At 35.6% G+C, this 20,709-nt stretch overlaps 1 protein-coding gene across 2 annotated transcripts in view; it reads left to right on the forward strand.

Moving 5' to 3' along the window:
- Nucleotides 1-16,670: 16,670 nt before the first annotated feature.
- The window catches only part of LOC109245506 (cytochrome c oxidase subunit 7B2, mitochondrial), a 100,017-nt gene continuing 95,978 nt past the window's right edge, over nt 16,671-20,709 (forward strand). The window contains exon 1 of one of the 2 annotated variants that reach the window (XM_019412892.2): nt 16,671-16,774. The gene's annotated coding sequence lies outside the window, so the exon portion shown is untranslated. The remainder of the gene's footprint in view (nt 16,775-20,709) is intronic. The other variant, XM_019412882.2, reaches the window with a different exon arrangement.

Here is a 20,709-nt window from a genome sequence, read left to right on the forward strand (position 1 = left end):
AAAATGGGGCCTGCCAGTTCTCTTATTTTCAGAGAAAGGAAAATACTCATTCATCAATATGAATAGATCTGTCTCCCATTTGCTCCCAGAATTGTATAATCTGTGTAACCTGCCATTTTTATGTTGTCTCTCTGTGCAGCCTGCTGTCTCCTTAAGGATGCTGACCCAGCTGTCACTTGCCCTGGTTTGCCCACTGCTGAGTCAGCTGACTATTAAAGCTCCAGGTTCCAAGTCCCACTGGTTTTATGAACTCATGGAATTCAGCCCCTCTGGTTTTTAAAGCCAAATGTTATGGGGATTAGTCTTCCCCATGTGAGCTTTCTGGTGTAAGATCCCATTTCTCTTCCCTTTCCACATGAGTAGTTCCCTCCCTCTTGTGGGCAGCCTCCCTCAGCCTTTCTGAACTTCCTACCTTTTCAGATGCAGCTTCTTTATATTTGGTTGTGGAGTTTGTTCTGCCAGTATTCAGATTGTTCTCTGGATTATTGAGTTGGATGTGAATGATACCTATTTTGAAAACATGGGATAGGGTGATGTCAGGCTCCTTTTACTGTGCCAACTTCGCCCAGAGTCCTACATCTGTGCTCTTTTGGTAGGAACCTGAGTCAAAAAAGAGGACATAGAAGGAGCAGTTGAGTCAGGTTGAGTATAAATCAAAGAGGTTGTACCAGTGGCCATGGCAGTAAGAGAAAGGAGGATGCTTGGTAGGGCTGGGGTCTGGGTATTAAGATGGATAGCAGGAAGAGACCATACTTCTGATGAGAGACAGAGATTTGAACAATCTCAGCCCTATTGTGGAGCCCATGGGTGAGGGCTTGTTCATTTATCCATGCATTTTTCATCAGACTTATCCAATGTTAAGGACCACACACAATTTCTGAAAGAATATTTTTTCCATCTTAAGTCAACAGACTTTGAGGTTCTAGTTCTGCCAGCTACTGGATAAATAAATAGAGGAAAATCACACATAGCTTTTTTGAGTGGTAAGCAGCATTTATCTCTCAAGGTTGTGGTAAGGAATATTCACTAATGTTTATGAAATGGATTTTTTTAAGTTTATTTATTTTGAGAGGAGAGAGAGAAAGAGAGAGAGAGGGAGAGAGAGAGAGAGACCCAAGCAGGTTCACACTGTCAGTGCAGAGCCCGATGCAGGGCTGAAACTCATGAGCTATAAGATCATGATCTGAGCCAAAAATCAGAAGTTGGAGGCTTAACTGACTGAGGCACCCAGGTGTCCCTGAAATGGCTTTATGAAAGTGGTCAACCCTGTTTTATGTTAGTTACTATTATGACTAGTTACCTTTATTTCCAGCCTTAAATGCCTCAAGAATAAGACACTTCTCCATAATCTGCAGAAGGCTAGGGCTGTCATTGACAATCTTTAAAACACCTGGAACCCAGACAAATACACACATGCATACACACACGTACAGACGCACGCACGCACAGAGTCACTCACACTCGCATATGGTACCCATCAGAATCTTGAGCTGGGGAAGTAAAGCTGTATTGTTGAAAAAAGTCTCCTGCCCTCAAGAAATTATTAAGTATTCCCCTGGAGTGTGTGAGCCTATACCAAACCAAATAATTAGGTCAGGTTTAACTTTGAAATGCAGTGTATTAAACCACTAGAATAATCTCTGTATATTTTTTCCTCCTTCTCTTGTATTTAATGCAGAGTGAATCGTTTCATGAATGAAAAGTGGCCTGAAACTCACTCACTTACTGCTTGAGTTAGTATACTAAGATATAAGTGATGCTACAATGTTTTTTTCACTTTGTTGGGAAATTTGGGGGAAAGTGTGTAGTAAAGAAAGTCAATGAGTGACATTTATGTTTCCCCAATTTAATTAGCAGTATCTTTTCTCTTCACATTTGTATAAACCATTTCTTCTGTTTGAACATTGCCACCATTCTTTCCCACTCAGTCCCCAGCCCTGGCTAATTCCCACATTTTCTTTAGGTCTCGATGTACAGGTTAATGGTCTTGGAAGGCCTTCCCTGTTCTTTAAGACTGAGAAAGTGACCCCACCAATTTCTTGTTCTCAAATCATCTTTTACAGTTTTAATATCTTAGTATTTTAACTGCCTAATAACATCTCTATATCTTTCACTAGATTTTGTCTTTGTGGGTAGGTCCTTGTGTTTTAATCCTATTATATCACTATTGTAGTCTTTATCTAGAGGTTACAAGCTGGGGAAGGAGGAGGGAGGTCTGCAGTTTTTAAATGTAAAAATTTTTTTAAACAGCCAAAGTTTAAAAAATTCTCTTCAGCAAATGATGTTGGGAAACTGGAAAGAGACATGCAGAAGAATGAAACTGGACCACTTTCTTACACCATACACAAAAATAAACTCAAAATGGATGAAAGACCTAAATGTAAGACAGGAAGCTATCAAAATCCTAGATGAGAAATTAGGCAAAAACCTCTTTGACCTCAGCCACAGCAACTTCTTACTAGACACGTCTCCAGACTCAAGAGAAATAAAAGCAAAAATGAACTATTGGGACCTCATCAAAATAAAAAGCTTCTGCACAGTGAAGGAAACAATCAGCAAAACTAAAAGGCAACCAACAGAATGGGAGAAGATTTGCAAACGACATATCAGATAATGGGTTAGTATCCAAAGACTATAAAGAACTTACCAAACTCAACACCCAAAAAACAAATAAATCCAGTGAAGAAATGGGCAAAAGACATGAATAGACACTTCTCCAAAGAAGACAACCAGGTGGACAACCAACATATGAAAAAATGCTCAACATCACTCATCATCAGGGAAATACAAATCACAACCACAATGATATACCACCTCACACCTGTCAGAATAGCTCACATTAACAACTCGGGCAACAGCAGATGTTGGCGACGATGCGGAGAAAGAGGATCTCTTTTGCATTGTTGGTGGGAATGCAAGCTGGTGCAGCCACTCTGGAAAACAGTATGGAGGTTCCTCAAAAAATTAAAAATGGAAATACCCTACAACCCAGCAATTGCACTACTAGGTATTTATCCAAGGGATACAGGTATGCTGTTTCAAAGGGGCACATGCACCCCCATGTTTATAGCAGCACTATCAACAATAGCCAAAGTATAGAAAGAGCCCAAATGTCCATTGATGGCTGAATGGATAGAGAAGATGTGGTGTGTGTGTGTGTGTGTGTGTGTGTGTGTGTACACACACACACACACACACACACACACACACACACAACGGAGTATTACTCAGCAATCAAAAAGAATGAAATCTTGCCATTTGCAGCTACATTGGTGGAACTAGAGGGTATTATGATAAGGAAAATTAGTCAGAGAAAGACAAAAATCATATGACTTCACTCATATGAGGACTTTAAGGCACAGAACAGATGAACATAAGGGAAGGGAAACAAAAATAATATAAAAACAGGGAGGGGGACAAAATATAAGAGGCCTAAATATGGAGAACAAACAGAGGGTTACTGGAGGGGTTATGGGAGGCGGAATGGGCTAAATGGGTAAGGGGCATTAAGGAATCTACTTTGGAAATCATTGTTGCACTATATGCTAACTAATTTGGATGTAAATTAAAAGATAAATTAAAAAAGTTAAGATACTTTACATTTAAAAAAATCCAGTTTCTTTTGAAGAAAATAAACATCAGAGGTTCTGGCAACACTGGCCTGTTTTTCAAGGCTGATTATGAGATAAATAACCTCCTTTCTCATATTTTATATTATTTCTGATTTTCCTATTAAAGAGAAGACTGTTTTAATGGGGATAGTACAATTTAGATTTTTAAAGGAATCAAAGTCTTGTGAGTTTGAAACTAAGCAAATTATTTGTTTAAGAATGTAAATTACATTCTTTGCAGTGATCTTTGCAGTGATCAAGGAAGCTTTTTTCTTTGTAATGATCAAGGAAGCTTTTTAACTCCTTTGAGGATGAGATCATGCTCTCTGGGATGTCAGAGTAAGACATTTTAAGGGAAACTGAGTATCTTCAGGTGAACATAAAGAATGTAACTTATGAATAATTCATTTAGAAAGGACATAACATTTTTTTTCAAATATGGGAATAACTTTATTTGGGGGTTGCTTTTGGTTGTCTGATGTAGGAGGACAGTACATCAGATAATTTTGTTCATGTACATGTGTCAGCATGATTTTCAAAATCTTTTTCTCTTAGGAAAATAGTAAAGACAATAAAGGATGTTGTTGATTGTTGCTTGACATTGGTAGTACATTAAAAGCTAGTAAGTTTAAGGAAATGTACTATTACCATTAAAACATGAATAGAAAAAGGCAGTATCTTCAGCTTATTAGCTTTTAATGTTCTATTTTGTGGTAAATGTTAAATTAAATATTTATGTTTTATATATGATCCACTTTCCCTGATTTTGCCAGTATGAAAGATCTACTGTCACCAGGCCAGTTTCCAAGCTGTTCTTTAAAAATACCGTGCTCATTCCTTCCCCTCAGAATTCACAAATTGGCTCTAACTAAAACCATTTGGTATCTCCCCCCTTGGTTGCTCAGGTCTTGCCTACCATCCCGTGTCTAACATAAAGTTCTCTTTTTCACACATCCTTTTTTTTGATAGAGTTTTATAAACAAAAGAGACATTGGAGTTGGACAAATCTAGTTTTGAAACCAGATTTTCTACTTACTGGATATGTCACTATGTAGACATTATTTAGATTCCCTGATCCTCAATTTTCCCATAAAATTGTAAAAATTGGTATAATAATTAAAGTTTTTATGAGAAGAAAATGTTACAGCATGTTAAACATCTGAAGCATTATAAAGTGTCAACAAATATTTTTTCTGTAGCACTTAATAAAACTAAAGATTGTAAACTAGCAGCTCACAGGCTGCATATGCCTCAGAGATGTGTCTGCTTGATTTATACGATGTTTTAAAATTGGTTTGCAACACACACACACACACACACAGGGAGAGAAAGAGAGAGAGATTTTACATTCACCTCTAGATTCTTGTTTCTGTTTAAAAAATGAGAAGACCTGGGAACCCTGGGCCTCCATTCCCATTGGCAGCAGTCCACAGGCACTTGGTGAGCAGCTTTTCTGAGAAAGCATACTTCAGTTTGGCTCTGTATCTACTTTGCCCATTGTACTTATTTACTTGGCCTTCCTGGACCTGAAAATCATTTGAATTTATGATCCCACTGTTAAGTCATTTATTTGTGTACTTGAATGCATTCTACCTTTTATCTTTAACTGTGTATATATATCTTATTCTATGGTACATAAAAACACCATATATTTTAATGCACCAAATTATATATAGCATATCTTATATATAGGCTTATTCTGTGAGATACACACACACACATACATACATACATACATACATACATACATACAGGCTCTTAGAGGCCAGACATAAGATTTTTAAAAATTCCTCAAAATCGGGGCGCCTGGGTGGCGCAGTCGGTTAAGCGTCCGACTTCAGCCAGGTCACGATCTCATGGTCCGTGAGTTCGAGCCCCGCGTCGGGCTCTGGGCTGATGGCTTGGAGCCTGGAGCCTGTTTCCGATTCTGTGTCTCCCTCTCTCTCTGTCCCTCCCCCGTTCATGCTCTGTCTCTCTCTGTCCCAAAAATAAAATAAACGTTGAAAAAAAAAAAAAATTCCTCAAAATCCCCACCTGCTTTTAATAGTTAATAAGCTAACTAAATTAATTACAAGATAATACATACTAGTTAAATTAGATTGTGATATTGAAAGATACAACTGTGATAGTGGAATTTATCTGTTATCAGTATTCCTTCCACCTCTCTATGAGGCTATGAAGGAAAAGAGAAAAAATGCTTACTATATTGTTTCTTACTCCTCTGCTGTCACCAGCATTGGTTTTTCAGGGCTTTTCTTCTGTGCACTGAAATTTTACTACTGCATACATTCTGAAAACTCTTTGTTTTGATCAGTTTTTACTTCTGTAGCTTTCCCACTGGGAAATTGTACTCGCTCTTTGTTTAATTTAGCTGTTACATAAATATGTTGAAATGCTCCACTATTTCAGTTCCTACTGTGAAAATATTTTGTAAGCAGCAGTATTAAAACACTTTTTTTCTCCCAGCTATATAGATCATAGGAATTTCAAAGCAGCAAGAGAATGTAAAGCTTACCCCAGTACACCTCCTCGTGACACCACTGGGACTTAGAAAAGAAAATGGTGAGGCCACAGTTCACCTCCAGGTAGAAGAACTGCAACTGGAGGCCAGTATTCATGACTTCAGTTCAAACTGGTCTTTAAATTTTAAATAGAAATTAGCATTTTATGGTGTTTGTAAGCCAAATAAAACAGATTCCACTGAAATAGTTATTCAGTACCTCACAGTCCGAATCAGCTAGCACTTACTAAACTTACTATGTGGTATAATTTTATTCTCCTCAGGGCTGTATGGGGTAAGTATTATTACTGCCTTCCTTTTATAGTAGGGAAATCTGAGGTATAAGAAAGGTTAAGTAACTTGTTGAAGGTTAGACAGCTCGTGATAGCTGAGATGGGATTTTGACTGTTGTTGTCAGGCTTCAGCTTCTGTGCCCTGAACCACTAGGCCACCTTTCGTGTCATTGTGTGCTCGTCCTCTCTATTCTGTTCTTCACTTGTCATGTCCGTGTGTATAATATTGACAACATTTTCAGTCTTTCTACCTGCGACCACTTGAACTTTAACTTTTACATTTAAAGATTTGTACCTTTGTTACTAGTTGTATCAAACCGTATCACCATTGTTCCAACTACTTTTATTCCTAGTCACCATTTCACCTATCTATCAAATTTTGAAGTCATTATAGTTGTGATTTTCTTCCACTGCAAATATTCTCTCCTCTTTAAAAAATAAAAATAAATAATAAAAATAAAAACTTCAGCTGTGATGACTTTGGATGGGTACAAAAATTGTCATAATAGCTTTGCCCAAGGCTTTTTCTCAATTACTCAAAAAATGTCTTTTCCCCTAGAAGTAGTTTTAGTCTTCAACTATTAATTTTACCCTTTCTATGTAAAGAGAGACTACTGGGATGAAAAACTGCATCTTCTATTCAAGAGAGAATATCTTATTCAATTTAATATCTTTTTTTTTTTTTTTTTTTGTAAATCTCCTTCCAGTGCTAGATGAAGTGCACTATGAGAGGAGACTAAAGGAGTGGAAACCAGACTTTGCAGTTGAGGAATAAAACAAAGGGACAGCATGGCAAATAAAATCCCATATAAGGTAGTCCTGAGAAGTAAAAGTCAATATCCAGTCCTCTAGTGCTGAGCTGAGGTGAGTGTGTGAAGTACAGCTGAGACAGGTGATGTTAGTCAAGGGCTTTTGAAGGAAATCGTACCCCCTCCTGGTCCTGCAGTCCTATCCTCTCCCTGGCTTTTATCCCTCACTGACCTGTAGGAACTTGGAGGAGCAGATAATTCAGAACTTGGATGTATATATATATATCATTTTATTTTTATGATTATAAAACAAAACCAGACTTCATGATGAGCATTTTAAAACTATAAAAAAAAGTATGAAGAAAAAAATTGTTACCCAACACCCAGAGAAATCCATTTAAAACAGTTACTTGTCTATCCTCTGGATCCATGTGTTTAACTGCCTAAATACCTTTCTGTTGCCTCTACATTATTTAAGTTCAATAAACTTATGATCGTATTATCTATATATTTTTTAGCTTAGTTTTCTCACTCAACCCATCAATCAGAGTAGCATAATGTACTTGTCTAGTTTGCTGTATTTTTAATATTGTTCAAAAGCAGGTTTTAATGGTTTTATTATGTTTTCTTCTGTGATGATTGTCAATTATTTTTGTTATTCTCTTTTCATGTTTTATTAGGAGTAAATATTGAACACTCTTATATAGAAATCTTTATTTCTTTATAATGAAGTAAAACTTATATAATTATTTTTGATCAGTATATTTTGTTAATTTCTTTGGGAATAAATCCTAGATCTAGGCTGAAGTTAAATGTTTAAGCTTTACAAAACAAACAAGAAAAATCTTGATTTTTCCTATGACAAATTAAAAAACATTGTTTTAAATACTTTAGGAAACATAAATTGACAAAATGAAAGTTAGAATATAATCTGATAACTAGGTTTCACTCTCTTTATAGTGTTTATTGTTTCATATTTATTTCCCATTAAAATGTTGCTGTGGCTTATTTTGCTTAACTATAGAACATGACTGTCTTTACAAGTCATTAATTTTTCTAAATACCCCTTTTAGTGGCTTTATAATATTCCATTATAAAACTATGTTATTATTTTGATGACTGCATTTTATAGGATATACAAGTTAATTTCATTGTCTTATATTATAAAATTTCTGTAATAAATACCTCTTGTTACTAGTTGCTTTATTTTGTTCCTGATATTTTGCATTTAGTCATTGCTTTCACAAATATGTTTTGAGTGGCTATTATATGCCAGCCCCAGGAAACTAACCTGTAGCCTCATGGAACTTACAGAGTAGAACAGTGCTGTCCGATAGAACATTCTGGAATGATAGAAGTGTCTGACCTGTCAAATGCAGTTATTATATTTTAACTAATTTCTATTTCAATTTCAATAACTCTTTATAGCTAGTGGCTACTGTCTTGGATAGAGCAACTGTAGAATTTACTTATTCATATTCTCAAGTCTGTCAGCTATCTTGACCTTTTGTGGGATTCATACTAAGAGTTCCTTTCATATAGTCTGTAAGGAGAAATACCTGAGTAATTCTATTTTAGAGGTTTTACTAACTTCTGTAACATTTTTTTAAAACTCAGTGTGTTAGGTAGCCAGTTAACTAAGGTAAATAAATGTGAAAGCTCTAAAAACAGTATGTTAATATATGTTGGTGCATGTATTTATATACATTGTACTGTATTTGTTCAATCTCAAAGGATTAATAGTCACTAAAAGTTAATTAGTAAATCTAACTTAAAAATTACACTCTACTCAGTATATCTTGTTGCTTTAATTTATAGAGTTAAAATATTTTGTTCTGATTAAAATAATTTTAAAGAAGCTGAGTTCACTTGAACTGTCTACAAGAAAGATATTTGATTCTTTTGCTTTTAGATTTTCTCATTCTACCTGTGTGAAAATCTGTAGTTATATAGAACTTCATGTAGCAAATACAGGTTCTAGAATTGAAGTGGAAAACATTTAAATTCATGACTTGTAAATTAGAGTCAATTGATTTAAAATACACCATTAATGACACTTCTGTTGGCATATCTTTTTGTACAATTCTGACTCTTGGAATAATAGTAAGATTTTACATATCCCCAATATAAACAAATATAAAATTAAATGAGAAAGTAGGGAGAAGCCAAAATAGGATATAAACTAAAAAATAAATCTAACTATATTACAAAAGAGTAATATAACCAATTGAAGAGAATAGGGAAGAAAATAACCAAAATTATTGTGGAAAACAGAATCTTAACTGGATATTGTATAGCCAAAGAGAAAAAAAAATGTATATAAATGCTGTGATTTAATTAGTAAAAGTGTTTCTAACATGATTGGAATAGCAAGGCATATATTTTATATACATATTATACACACTAGAATTTTTATGTATATACTAGAATTGGACAAATAAATAAACTTTAGATAATGAGACCTGGGTTTTCTCACTATTGCAGAAAGAGGTTTAAATAAGGAAAGAGGGGAGGGCTAAAATGACTCCTGTGATATTGGATTGGAATCAAAGGTATCAATATAAACTCATTGTGGGTTTTTTTTTTCATTTAACTGATATATATCATTTTAATAATATCATGAAACACTTTTGAAAGAAAAAAAAAATAGAAAGTTTAGAACAAAAAGCCATGTCAAAAACCCCAAAAGGTATAGAAATAACCACATAGTTTTGTAAGATACTAGAGACAATGAAAGAACCATGGAAAAGGAGTGAAGCAAATCAGACATGGGTTGAGAAAACACCCATTGTATCATGCTTGGAACCGTGTAAACTATTAACAAAAGCCTCTGGTACTCAGAAATCTAGTGCTTTCTTTTCTTTCTTTCTTTCTTTCTTTCTTTCTTTCTTTCTTTCTTTCTTTCTTTTCTTTCTTTCTTTCTAAGTTTGGTTGACATATAATTATAATATATTAGTTTCAGGTGTACAGTATAGCGATTTGACAATCATATACATTATAAAACTTTAATATATATTCAGGTAGATTCAGGGTATGTGGGGATAGTCAAAGTGGGTGAAGAGGAGTAGGAGATACAGACTTCCAGTTATGGAATAAATAATTCACAGGAATAAAAGGCACAGCATAGAGAATACAGTCGGTGGTGTTGTAATACTGTGGTATGGTGACAGATGGTAGCTCCACTTGTGGTGAGCATAGCAGAAGGTATAGGTTGTTGAATCACTATGTTGTGTACCTGAATTAATGTAACATTGTGTGGCAACTATACTAAAAAAAAAAATACAGTCTATTCTTGTTACTTACAATAGTTATGATCTATGAAGTCACCACAAACACTGAGCTAGAGAATACCAAACCATTGTTCCTAAGATAAATACAGGATTAGGTTCCTGAAAGCCTCTCTTCACAATAAAAGTGAGTATCATAAGAGGCTGTGGAGAAAAGGGAACCCTTGTGCACTGTTGGTGGGAATGTAAGTCGGTGTAACCACTGTGGAAAATAGTATTGAGGTTACTCAAAAAATTAAAAATAGAACTACCTTGTGATTCAGCAGTCCCACTTCTAGGTATATACTCTGAAGGAATGTAGTCATTTCCATAGGAAGAGATATCTTTACTCCCATGTTTGTTGAAGCATTATTTACGAAAGCCAAGATACGGAAACAAGTTTAAGTGTCTGTTGATAGATAAATGGATAGTGAAAATATGGTGTGTGTGTATGTATATATGGTATATGGTATAATGGTATAACATATGGTATATGGTATAATGGTATATGGTATGGTATAATATATATAGTATATGGTATAATATGGTATACCATATGGTAAAATATATATATGGTATAACATATAGTATGTGGTATAATATATATGGTATAATAAATAAAATACTATTTACCCATAAAAAGGAAAGCAATCCTGCCATTTTAGCAACATGGATGGACCTTGAGGGCAATATGCTAAATTGAGTAAGTCAGACAGAAAGACAAATACCCTGTGATCTCACTTAAATATGGATTCTAAAATAAACCTGAACTTACAGAAACATAGAGTGGGTGGTTGTTGCCGGTGTTGGATGGGGGGAGAGGGTTGGGTGATGGTGGTCAAGGGGTACACACTTCCAGGTGTAGGATGAGTAAGTTCGACAGATCTAAAACATAGCATGGTGACTGTAGTTAACAATACTGTATTGTTTGCTTGAAAATTGCTGGGAGAGTAGATCTCAAGTGTTCTCCCCACCCCAAATTTCTCCACACACACAAAATGTTATTAACTATGTGAAGTGATGGTTGTGTTAACTGGCCTTATCTTGGTAACAATTTCACAGTACGTATGTCTATCAAATCACCAACTTATATACCTTTAACTTACACAGTGTTATATGTTAATTATATCTCAGTAAAGCTGGGGAAAAAGATAAAATTTTCTTATTTGAATACAGTTTGATTTGTATTGAACTGCAAAGTCAGTACTCTTCAGAGACCACTTACCATCTTGGATCCTATCATGGGCCAAAACACTTCTGATGGCAACTCTATTATAGTCCTCTGCACGTATATCCCCAAATAACTTGTGTCCTTTATCACCTTCAATTCTATCACTCCTTAATTTTCTTGGCATTACTTAGTTCAGATTCAAAGAGAAAGAAATAGCTTGCCACCAGTAATTTTTTTCTAGTTGGACAAGCCCTCATCTAATATCACAAGCCAACCTAATGGATTCACTGCCCTTGGATTAGATGCCTATCCTAGCTCTGGTGAGTTTTGATTCTGTAGGTGCGTGGACACGTGATACACATTATCCCTTATTCATCAGGGATAATAGCTTCAGCAGCTTGCTATAGTATTGGCAGGCTATGTATTAGGCCTTTCTAGAGTAACAATTTGTTCTCACTTGTATAACACTGGTAAATAACTATACTTCTTTATAGTGTTAGTAATCGATTTACATTTTTCAGTGCTTTACAGGCCAAAATTGTGTTCACATAACTTCATATGGTACTGTACATGAAAATGAAGTAAAGCCTTACCCTTTGGGAAGTGGGAAATAGATATTAATATTGAGGTATGTTTTTCATGTGAGTTATCAATACAGTGTGGATACATTGTGTATTTTGGAAAGTACAAGAAACTTATGTTCATTTAGCAGACTTTTTCTGGTCTTCAAAATGCTTACCAAATTGTCCTAAAAAATAATTATCGACTGATATATGCATCAGTAACACAAAGAGTGATAGTAGAATCACAGTATAAATTCTGGATGGAGCCGTATATCTTGTTCAGTGCAACACTTTAATTTTAACAATTTCAAGTCAATTTTTCCATCTTGCTTAAGACCATTAAGGGAGACATGTGCTCTGATTTTTTCCTTAATGATCCTTGTAATAAATACTTAGAATTTACCACCCAGGAAAAATATTTTGTTTGTTTGTTTTTTAATGAAATGAAATACTTTCTTTTGTTGGAAATAAGGTTACAAAAATCTGTATTTCTCTGTTTGTAATAGCTGTGGGAAAGCAGAGACCTAGATTTAATTTTTAAATATAGTTATACATGAATATTTTTTAAAATAGCTATTGTGTCCAAATTATTAAACAAATTATTGAGCGAAAAGTATGGTTTAAACATTTTGCGGCCCCTTTTTATTTAGCTGTAGTTTGTATATGTTTATCCAACAGTGTATTTACATGTTTTGTCTAAGTATATATCTCTGTTTTCACGCAGGCCACCTCAATCATTTTGGAAAGTAGCTAATCAGCTAAGTAATGCTTATTGATCACATACTATGTGCTAAAAGGTCTATTAGTAAAAAGTTAATAGGAATCTCTCCTAAGGAGAAGCTTACATTTCAAGTGAGGATAGGCAGAAAAAAAGGAGAATAGGAAAGCTGTCATTAAAAAAACAAGTTGAAAACTCCTTCATGACATGATCTAGTCTTACATTTCCCCTTGCCTCAGAGTGCCAAGTATATTATTGAGAATAACAAAGACTGCTAAATTGAACAGACTGGACCATAATGATTTAAACTTTGGGGCTTGATGATAGAACAAAACCTGGGGAAAAGTGGATGGTTGCAAGGGACAGAGTTGTATTGCTAGGTTAGGCAGGGTGTATATAGGCAAATAAACTATAAATGTATAGCATATACACACACATACTATTTAGTGTATATATGGATAGGCAAGGTGTATATAGACAAATATACTATAAGCTAGGCAGAGTAAATGTAGATAGATACACATATACACAAGTAAAGAATATTGAGGACATAAATGAAACACATTTTGGATAGTACCTTTCTTACAGAAGGAATTGTGAATACTTGTTAATCCAGTTTGCCCCTTTGTGTACTTTAGTAAGTGCTCAATACATCTTCACTGAATTAATAAATAGAGGAGAAATTGCTTTCAAAGCATTATAGAAAATGGAATGCTAACTATAGATAAATATAGATAAAAGCTGAATACTAATCATATTAGGGCACATCATAGCCTTTGATTGTGTGCCACTGCTCTGTACGTAGTAGGAGTGTGCCTGTGAATTATAGTGTGTGCCAGTGCTCTATCCATAGTAGGGGTGTGCATACAAATTACACTATGTGTCAGTGCTCTATACATAGTAGGAATGTGCATGCAACTTACACACTGTGTGCCAGTGCTCTATACTTAGTAGGGGTGTGCAAACCATACATGTACAAAAGCAGGAGGGCATCTCATTTCACTGACTATAGCTGTTAATTCAGGGCCTTGCACATAATACATGCTCATTAGATTTGGTTGTATTGATTGAAAAAATAAATTACAAGCCAATCTAAGCATGTCTAATAACAATGCAAAGTTTAAAAATAGGTTATGTGAGCTACTTAGTAATTAAAATGAGCTGACATTGATTGGTATTAAGTGTTAGCCAGTTTTGAAATACCAACTTTCAAAGTCTTACAAGCAGCAGAGTAGCACAACCCTGGCACTAATTGGGTCTTCTGGGGAGCCTGTTAAGACTGAATTTCATTTCATTTATTTGGTAGTGCGTTTTACCATTTTCTCCTCAGAAAGAGGCTAGAGCCAAGTAGCACCTGGCTTCTTGTGTCCCTTTCAATGGCGATTACCTGTGAGCCTCCAATAGGACAGCAGACTCACCTGTCCCATTGCTCTTTGTCTCAGATTTCTCTGAGGAAGCTGGGGATAAGCCTCTTGAAGAAACGCTTTTCTGTTGGTTTTCCTCCTACCTCACTGGCCTCTTTTATTTGGCCTTTTTTCCCTGGCTCTTTCATATCTCCTCACCTCTAAATGTTGTAGTAACTCAGGGCTTGCATTACTTTGCTCTTGGTGTATAAGAAATCACCACAAAATTAGTGGTTTAAAACCACACACATTATCTCTGTTTCTTTGGGTGAGAAGTCTGAGCACACCCTAACTAGGTCTTCTGCAAGACTACAGTCAAAGTGTCATCTGGTGCTTGAGGTAGCATCTGAATGCTTGACTAGAGAAGGATTTATTTCCAAGGTTACTCAAATTGTTGGCAGAATTTACTTCCTTGAGACTGCGACAGTGAGGGCTTCATTTTCTTGTTGGCTGGAGGCTGGAGACCTTACGAGATGCCAGCTAGAGGCTTCCCTCAGTTTTTATAGGCCACACTCGTTTCTTTGCCAAGTGGTTCCTCAGCATGGCTGTTTGCTTCATAAAAGTAAGCTAGCACAGGGAAAATCTGCTATAATCTTACATAATGTGACAATGTAATCACACAGTATAATTCATATACACCCTGTCACATACATCGAGTTAGAAACAAGTTAGAGGTCCTGTCCACATTCTAAGGAATGAAAATCATACAAGGGCATGACCACCAAGAGGCACGGATGATGGAGCCACTTGAGTCTACCATGTTCCTGGATAGTCTCTGTCTCTGTCCTTTCTTTCCTCTGTCTGTACACACTTCCTTTTATATATCATGGCTTTAGATATTGTCAGTGAGTGAAAAAAAAAACACCCTGGTTTATAGTTGAGAGCTTGGTCTCCTCTAAACTCTACACTGATTTGGTTAACTGCTTACCTTATATTGCTCCTCATGAGTCTGTCTGACAGACATATAAAAATTTACATATCCAAAGTCAAAATAATTATTTCCTCTAGTAACTGCTTTTCTTATTGTTTCCCGGTCCCACTAAATGGCAGCTCTATCCTTTCATTTGCTTAGATAAAAAAAGCTCTGTGACATCCTTAACTGTTTCCATTCTCTCATACCCACCAGCCGTTTCATCAAACTATTTTACAAATTTGTCATTTTTTGGCTATTATCCTTATCTTCAGGTGGCACTAGAACCTTATTTAAACTATAGGTCACTTGGTGGCTCTCTGGCAACCATTCCAGTTTAGTGGGGAATAAACCCTTCATTTTCTAGTAACTAAGGGCCCGCTTCTAACAGGATGGACCACATGGAACCCCAAATACCACTGCTTTTTAACTTTGCTGTTGATGGAAAATCATGTGGCTTTACCATATGCCAGATTGGTTCGTGTCGTATGTTCCCTCTTACCAAACAAGGCTTCCTTTGTCTTGGTCAACAGTAATTGTTTCTTTCACTCCAAAGATCAAGAGGGAGTAACGTAGGTAAAAGTGGTCACCTGACTCCAAACGTACTTCTTTCTGGAGGGTTCTTTCCTTCATAGCCTGATCTCTTTTCGTCCTGTGTTCCTTTTTTTTTTTTTTTTTTGATTTAATTTTTCTAATGTTTGTTTGTTTTCCAGAGGGGGCAGGCAGAGAGAGGGTGGACAGAGGATCCAAAGTGGGCTCTGTACTGACAGCAGAGAGCCCAGTGTGGGGCTCAAACCCATGAACTTGTGAAATTATGACCTGGGCTGAAGTCAGGTGCTTAACCTAGTGAGTCACCCAGACACCCCAGTCCTGTGTTGTTTTTTTTCTTCCATCCCCTCCATATACTCAAAAATTATATTAAAATCTACTTCTGGGTAGGTAGGACTTCCCATCATTCACATATACTTTGATCCAAAGTAGTAAATAAATTTATCTTTTGTCTCCAGGTATATTTTTACTTTAAATCCTTACTTTTTTTCTAGAATGAAAAATTTGGTATTGTCAATAGGATTTGAAATATTAGAATTCTGATGAATTTCATGTAGGGTGCAAACAGTAGATAGGTCCATTCATGTTTCCTTGAACTCAGCATTTGTGGTAACAACCTTCTCTTCATTCATACTCTGTTAGCCTTGGCCAGAACTCTTCCAGTTTAGGCACAGGTAGATGATGAGTCAGGGAGGCAGCTGGTAAAAAAAGGGGGTGATCTCAACTACATGGGTTGAGAAAAGTTTACAACTCTCTCTACTACATTGGAAGACCGGTAGCTATGTCCTCTTTCTTTCACAAACTTTGTGGTTCAACTTTAAGTTGTGTCTTAAAGCTTATTTAATCAGATGTCATTTGTGTAAAAATGTTTACTATTGATAGAGTAGTAAATGGTGATTTTCTCTGGGTAACATAGCCCAAACTTACTTTTTGCCTTTTTCTATTTTCTTGAAGCCTCACACTGATTTTCTAATTGTATTTTTAGGAGTCTGAATCTTGAACTTCCTGAGAAGAGTGTCTGGGCTTCAACGTTCTTACCAGGTAATGAGAAAATATGGAAAAGTCCCATGCTGCCCAGATTAGAATTTCGCTGTATGTCAATTTTAGATGACCTCTTTTTTTGTGGTGGGAAGGGGGAAACTAGATGGGGATTTTGTAAAAAATAAAGTGGGCAGTGAAACCATTTTTAAAGTTTTATGAACTCTTAAGCAGTTTGTTGACTATTGAGAACCTGCATAACCACAGAAAGAATAAGAGACAGATGCCAGTCTAACTAGACAAATGTTTCCAAAATAAGATGTTTCGTATCAGCAGAAAATGTTTTTCTTGGTAGACTAACTTGATAGTCTTAACAACACAAACATTTTGGATGTAAAAAAAAAAATGTGTGTGTTGCCAGAAAACATTTTCAAGAGATAAGCACTTGTTGCAAGTACTACATGCCTAGAAAAAAATCTCATTTTGGCCAACTGAGACCACCATGTGTTTTAAAATATGTCATCCGTCATTTCAGTGTTAAGAGCGCCCCCTGGTGTGGTTATGTAATTATAGATTCATGAGAAATTTATACATTATTTTTTAAAACTGTTCGCTATTAGATGGTGCTGGTCCTTTTTTTATACTAGCTAGGTTGATTTGGTCAGTATGGTGTGTAACTGTCTAGAAATATGCATTTGATTTTTTTCTTGCCCTAATTTATGGTTATATCTGGAGTCAGTGGTCAGTTTGAAAGTAGAATTTGGAAATATCTAGTCCCTAAACTTCTTCATCTCAAGATAATGACAAGTAATATATCATTTAGTAAGTGTGAAATTATATAGTGAGATAAATTTTTACATACTAATCAAATTCTTTGCTGGTAATAACTTTGTTAAGTGGAAAATTGCTATGAGCAGTTTCTTTTTGGTAAACTCATGGGTATTTTAATACTTAAACATGAAAATTCAGACATATATTTTGTTTTTGAAATGTAAATCATGTGAAAGATAATCTAGGTTTTAATATTCCCTTAAAATCCAACAGCTCCCCAATAGCTACAGAACTTGCAAATATAAACATAGTATTTCATCCATGAATCATATATAGAGCTCTCATCTATCCCTTGAAATCACTCCCACCAGCACAAACTCTTACTCAAAATTGACCACAAAAAACTCATTTTTTTGTTACATTTAATTTTTAGTCTTTTGGGAATAGTTAAACCATCCTTGCAAACTGAAAGTGTGTATAATCTTTTAAATTACATTTCTGTAAATTTGATAGTTGCAGTTATATTTTCTCCTATTGTCTCTTCTCCAGACTAAATTATCTTGATTGTTTTAACCATTTCTCACAGGTTCTGTGTTCTAAACTTGATCATGTCCAGGGCTGTAGTACGAGCTTTTTGCAGTAGACTGCTTTTGCTCTTATTTTATCCTGTATGTTCCTTTTCCCTCTTTGATTTAATTCTGAAGCCATAACCTCAGCACCGTATTTATGTTAAGTCCTGGCTTTTTGAAAGGATATCTTCTAAAATGTAGAATAAAAAAAATCAGAGCAATCTGCTGTATACCACAGTTGATCTGTACTTGAATCCTTGTTCTGATATTTACTAGCATCGTGACCTTGGACAAGTCACTGACCCTCTCAGAGCCTCAGTCTCATCTCCTGTAAAAGAGAAATGCATATCACTACTTCCCAAGATGCCGTTAATCCATCTTTTATGTTGATATCTATTTAAGACTTATTTATGCCAGATACGGGACTGGGTGCCTCGTAAGCATTTATTTCTCACAGTAATCCTGTGAACTAGTTGCTATTATGTCTATATTATTAATGAAACTTAGAGAGGCTAGGAAATTCTAATTCAGATCTTTTTGACTTAAAAGTGAGCTTACAACCACTATGCTATGCATTTGTTTTAATCACACTCATTTCTGCTAATTTGTTGATTTCATTGTCCTTAAGGTCAAATAGTCTCCCAAGGCATAAACGCAGAGGAGAGAAATCTTTTGAAAAACAAGAGATGGATTCTTTAATATGGATGCTCTTCTTGTCTGGAAGCCAGAATTACTTTGGGCATTATTCATTCTTCTATACATTTTTTTTTTCAAACCAGAGAATGCATTAAGAGATTCCCTGTTATTAGCATGGTTGAGCTGGTAACAGCAGTGACAAGGCCTATTGGGTTAGTGAACCTTAAGGCACCTTTAATGCATAATATAAAGGCAGGATAATGGAATGCTAATTTTAGAAACTGTTGCATGCTTCCAACGCACCACTTGTGTTGGTTTTCTCTGGACCTGGAACTGTAATCTATTCCTATGTGCCTTGCTATTCTATTTAGGTATGGATTGGCTTTGTGAAGCCTGCATCATTTTCCTTATGGTTTAATAGTTTTTACCTGATATTTTAGATAACAGATTTTATTTTTAATTGCTACAGAGGCCAGTTTAATAAGTTTCTTATTTCCTTTTTTTTAACTTTATTTTTTTATTATTTTTTAATATATGAAATTTATTGTCAAATTAGTTTCCATACAACACTCAGTGCTCATCCCAAAAGATGCCCTCTTCAATACCCATCACCTACCCTCCCCTCCCTCCCACCCCCCATCAACCCTCAGTTTGTTCTCAGTTTTTAAGAGTCTCTTAGTGAAATAAGCCATACAGAGAAAGACAGATACCATATGTTTTCACTCTTATGTGGATCCTGAGAAACTTAACAGAAACCCATAGGGGAGGGGAAGGAAAAAAAAAAAAAGGAGGTTAGAGTGAGAGAGAAAGCCAAAGCATAAGAGTCTCATTTCCGTAATAAGTTGTTTTGAAGGCTCCTGAGTAACTCACTATGGAAACATGGTATTGATCAAGACTGTGTTTTGTTTAATAATATCTGGTGTTTTATATTATTCCCTTAGCCTTTGAGATTTACTTTAGAAAGTAGGCTGCTTATCCATGATTCAAGAGCACATTGTCAGGTTTCTCAGTGGCTGAATGACTGTTTTCTTGGTGAGGTGGTCTCAAGTTGTGCTTGTGTCAGATGTATAGACATTAATATGAACAGGTGTTTATATTATTATTATGTCTTAGCCCAAACATATGCTATCTTTAGGAAAATTGGCTCAGTCATCATTATTGAATTAGTGAATGAGTGAAGAAATGGAAGTTGTCTTATTTTTCTACCCTCATTTCTGCCCTACCGCTATACTTGTTTTTCCTGCCTGCCCTCCACCCCTTGCCATGAACACATGCACACACAGCATTTGGTGAATGTGTTTTTGACTTTGACTTGTTTAATGTCTTTAGAATCAGTATCCTTCTTTTTTTCCCAATTCCTCTGGCATTGTTTTGAGATGGGCTTTCATATTTTTCACTTGAACAACTAGAATAGTCCTTTAACTGAATTCCCTCTTTCCAGTATTATCTGTTTCCAGTAAACTGTCTTCAGTAGAATCAGGATAACTTTCCTAAAGCATGAAACTAGTATCAGCTTAAAATGGTTTAGTGTCTCATTGTGTAAAAACATCCCTCGTTTCTTGCATACCTCTCTTCTAATTTCTCTCACTACCATTGTCTTCACCTTTTGAATTCTGTGCTTTGCACCACTAAAAAAATAATTGCAAATCCCAGAATACTTTTTACTTGTCTTGCCTTCCTGGGCCTTTATGCACTAATACTCTATGCCAGCAGTCCCTCCTGCATGTCAATTGGCGAGCTTCACTTTCTCCTTCTGTAGCAGTTCTTCTCTGACTAAACTCCTACTCCACAAGCACAGATCCATTTTGAGTTAAGTGCCTCCTCAGTGGACCACTGCATGACCCTGTGCTCACTACTGATACTGAAAAGTTCATTAAATAAAGTTTAATTAAATAAAGTTGGCAGCTTGAAGACAATTATTACATAATTTTACTCAATGTATCACAGTGCCAGATAAATAGAAGGTGCTCAGGAAAACTTTATTTATTTATTTATTTATTTATTTATTTATTTATTTATTTA

This window comes from Panthera pardus, unplaced genomic scaffold, assembly GCF_024362965.1.
Source record: "Panthera pardus isolate Hobbes unplaced genomic scaffold, ASM2436296v1 HiC_scaffold_13, whole genome shotgun sequence".
In the NCBI taxonomy this organism is placed as follows: Eukaryota; Metazoa; Chordata; class Mammalia; order Carnivora; family Felidae; genus Panthera; species Panthera pardus.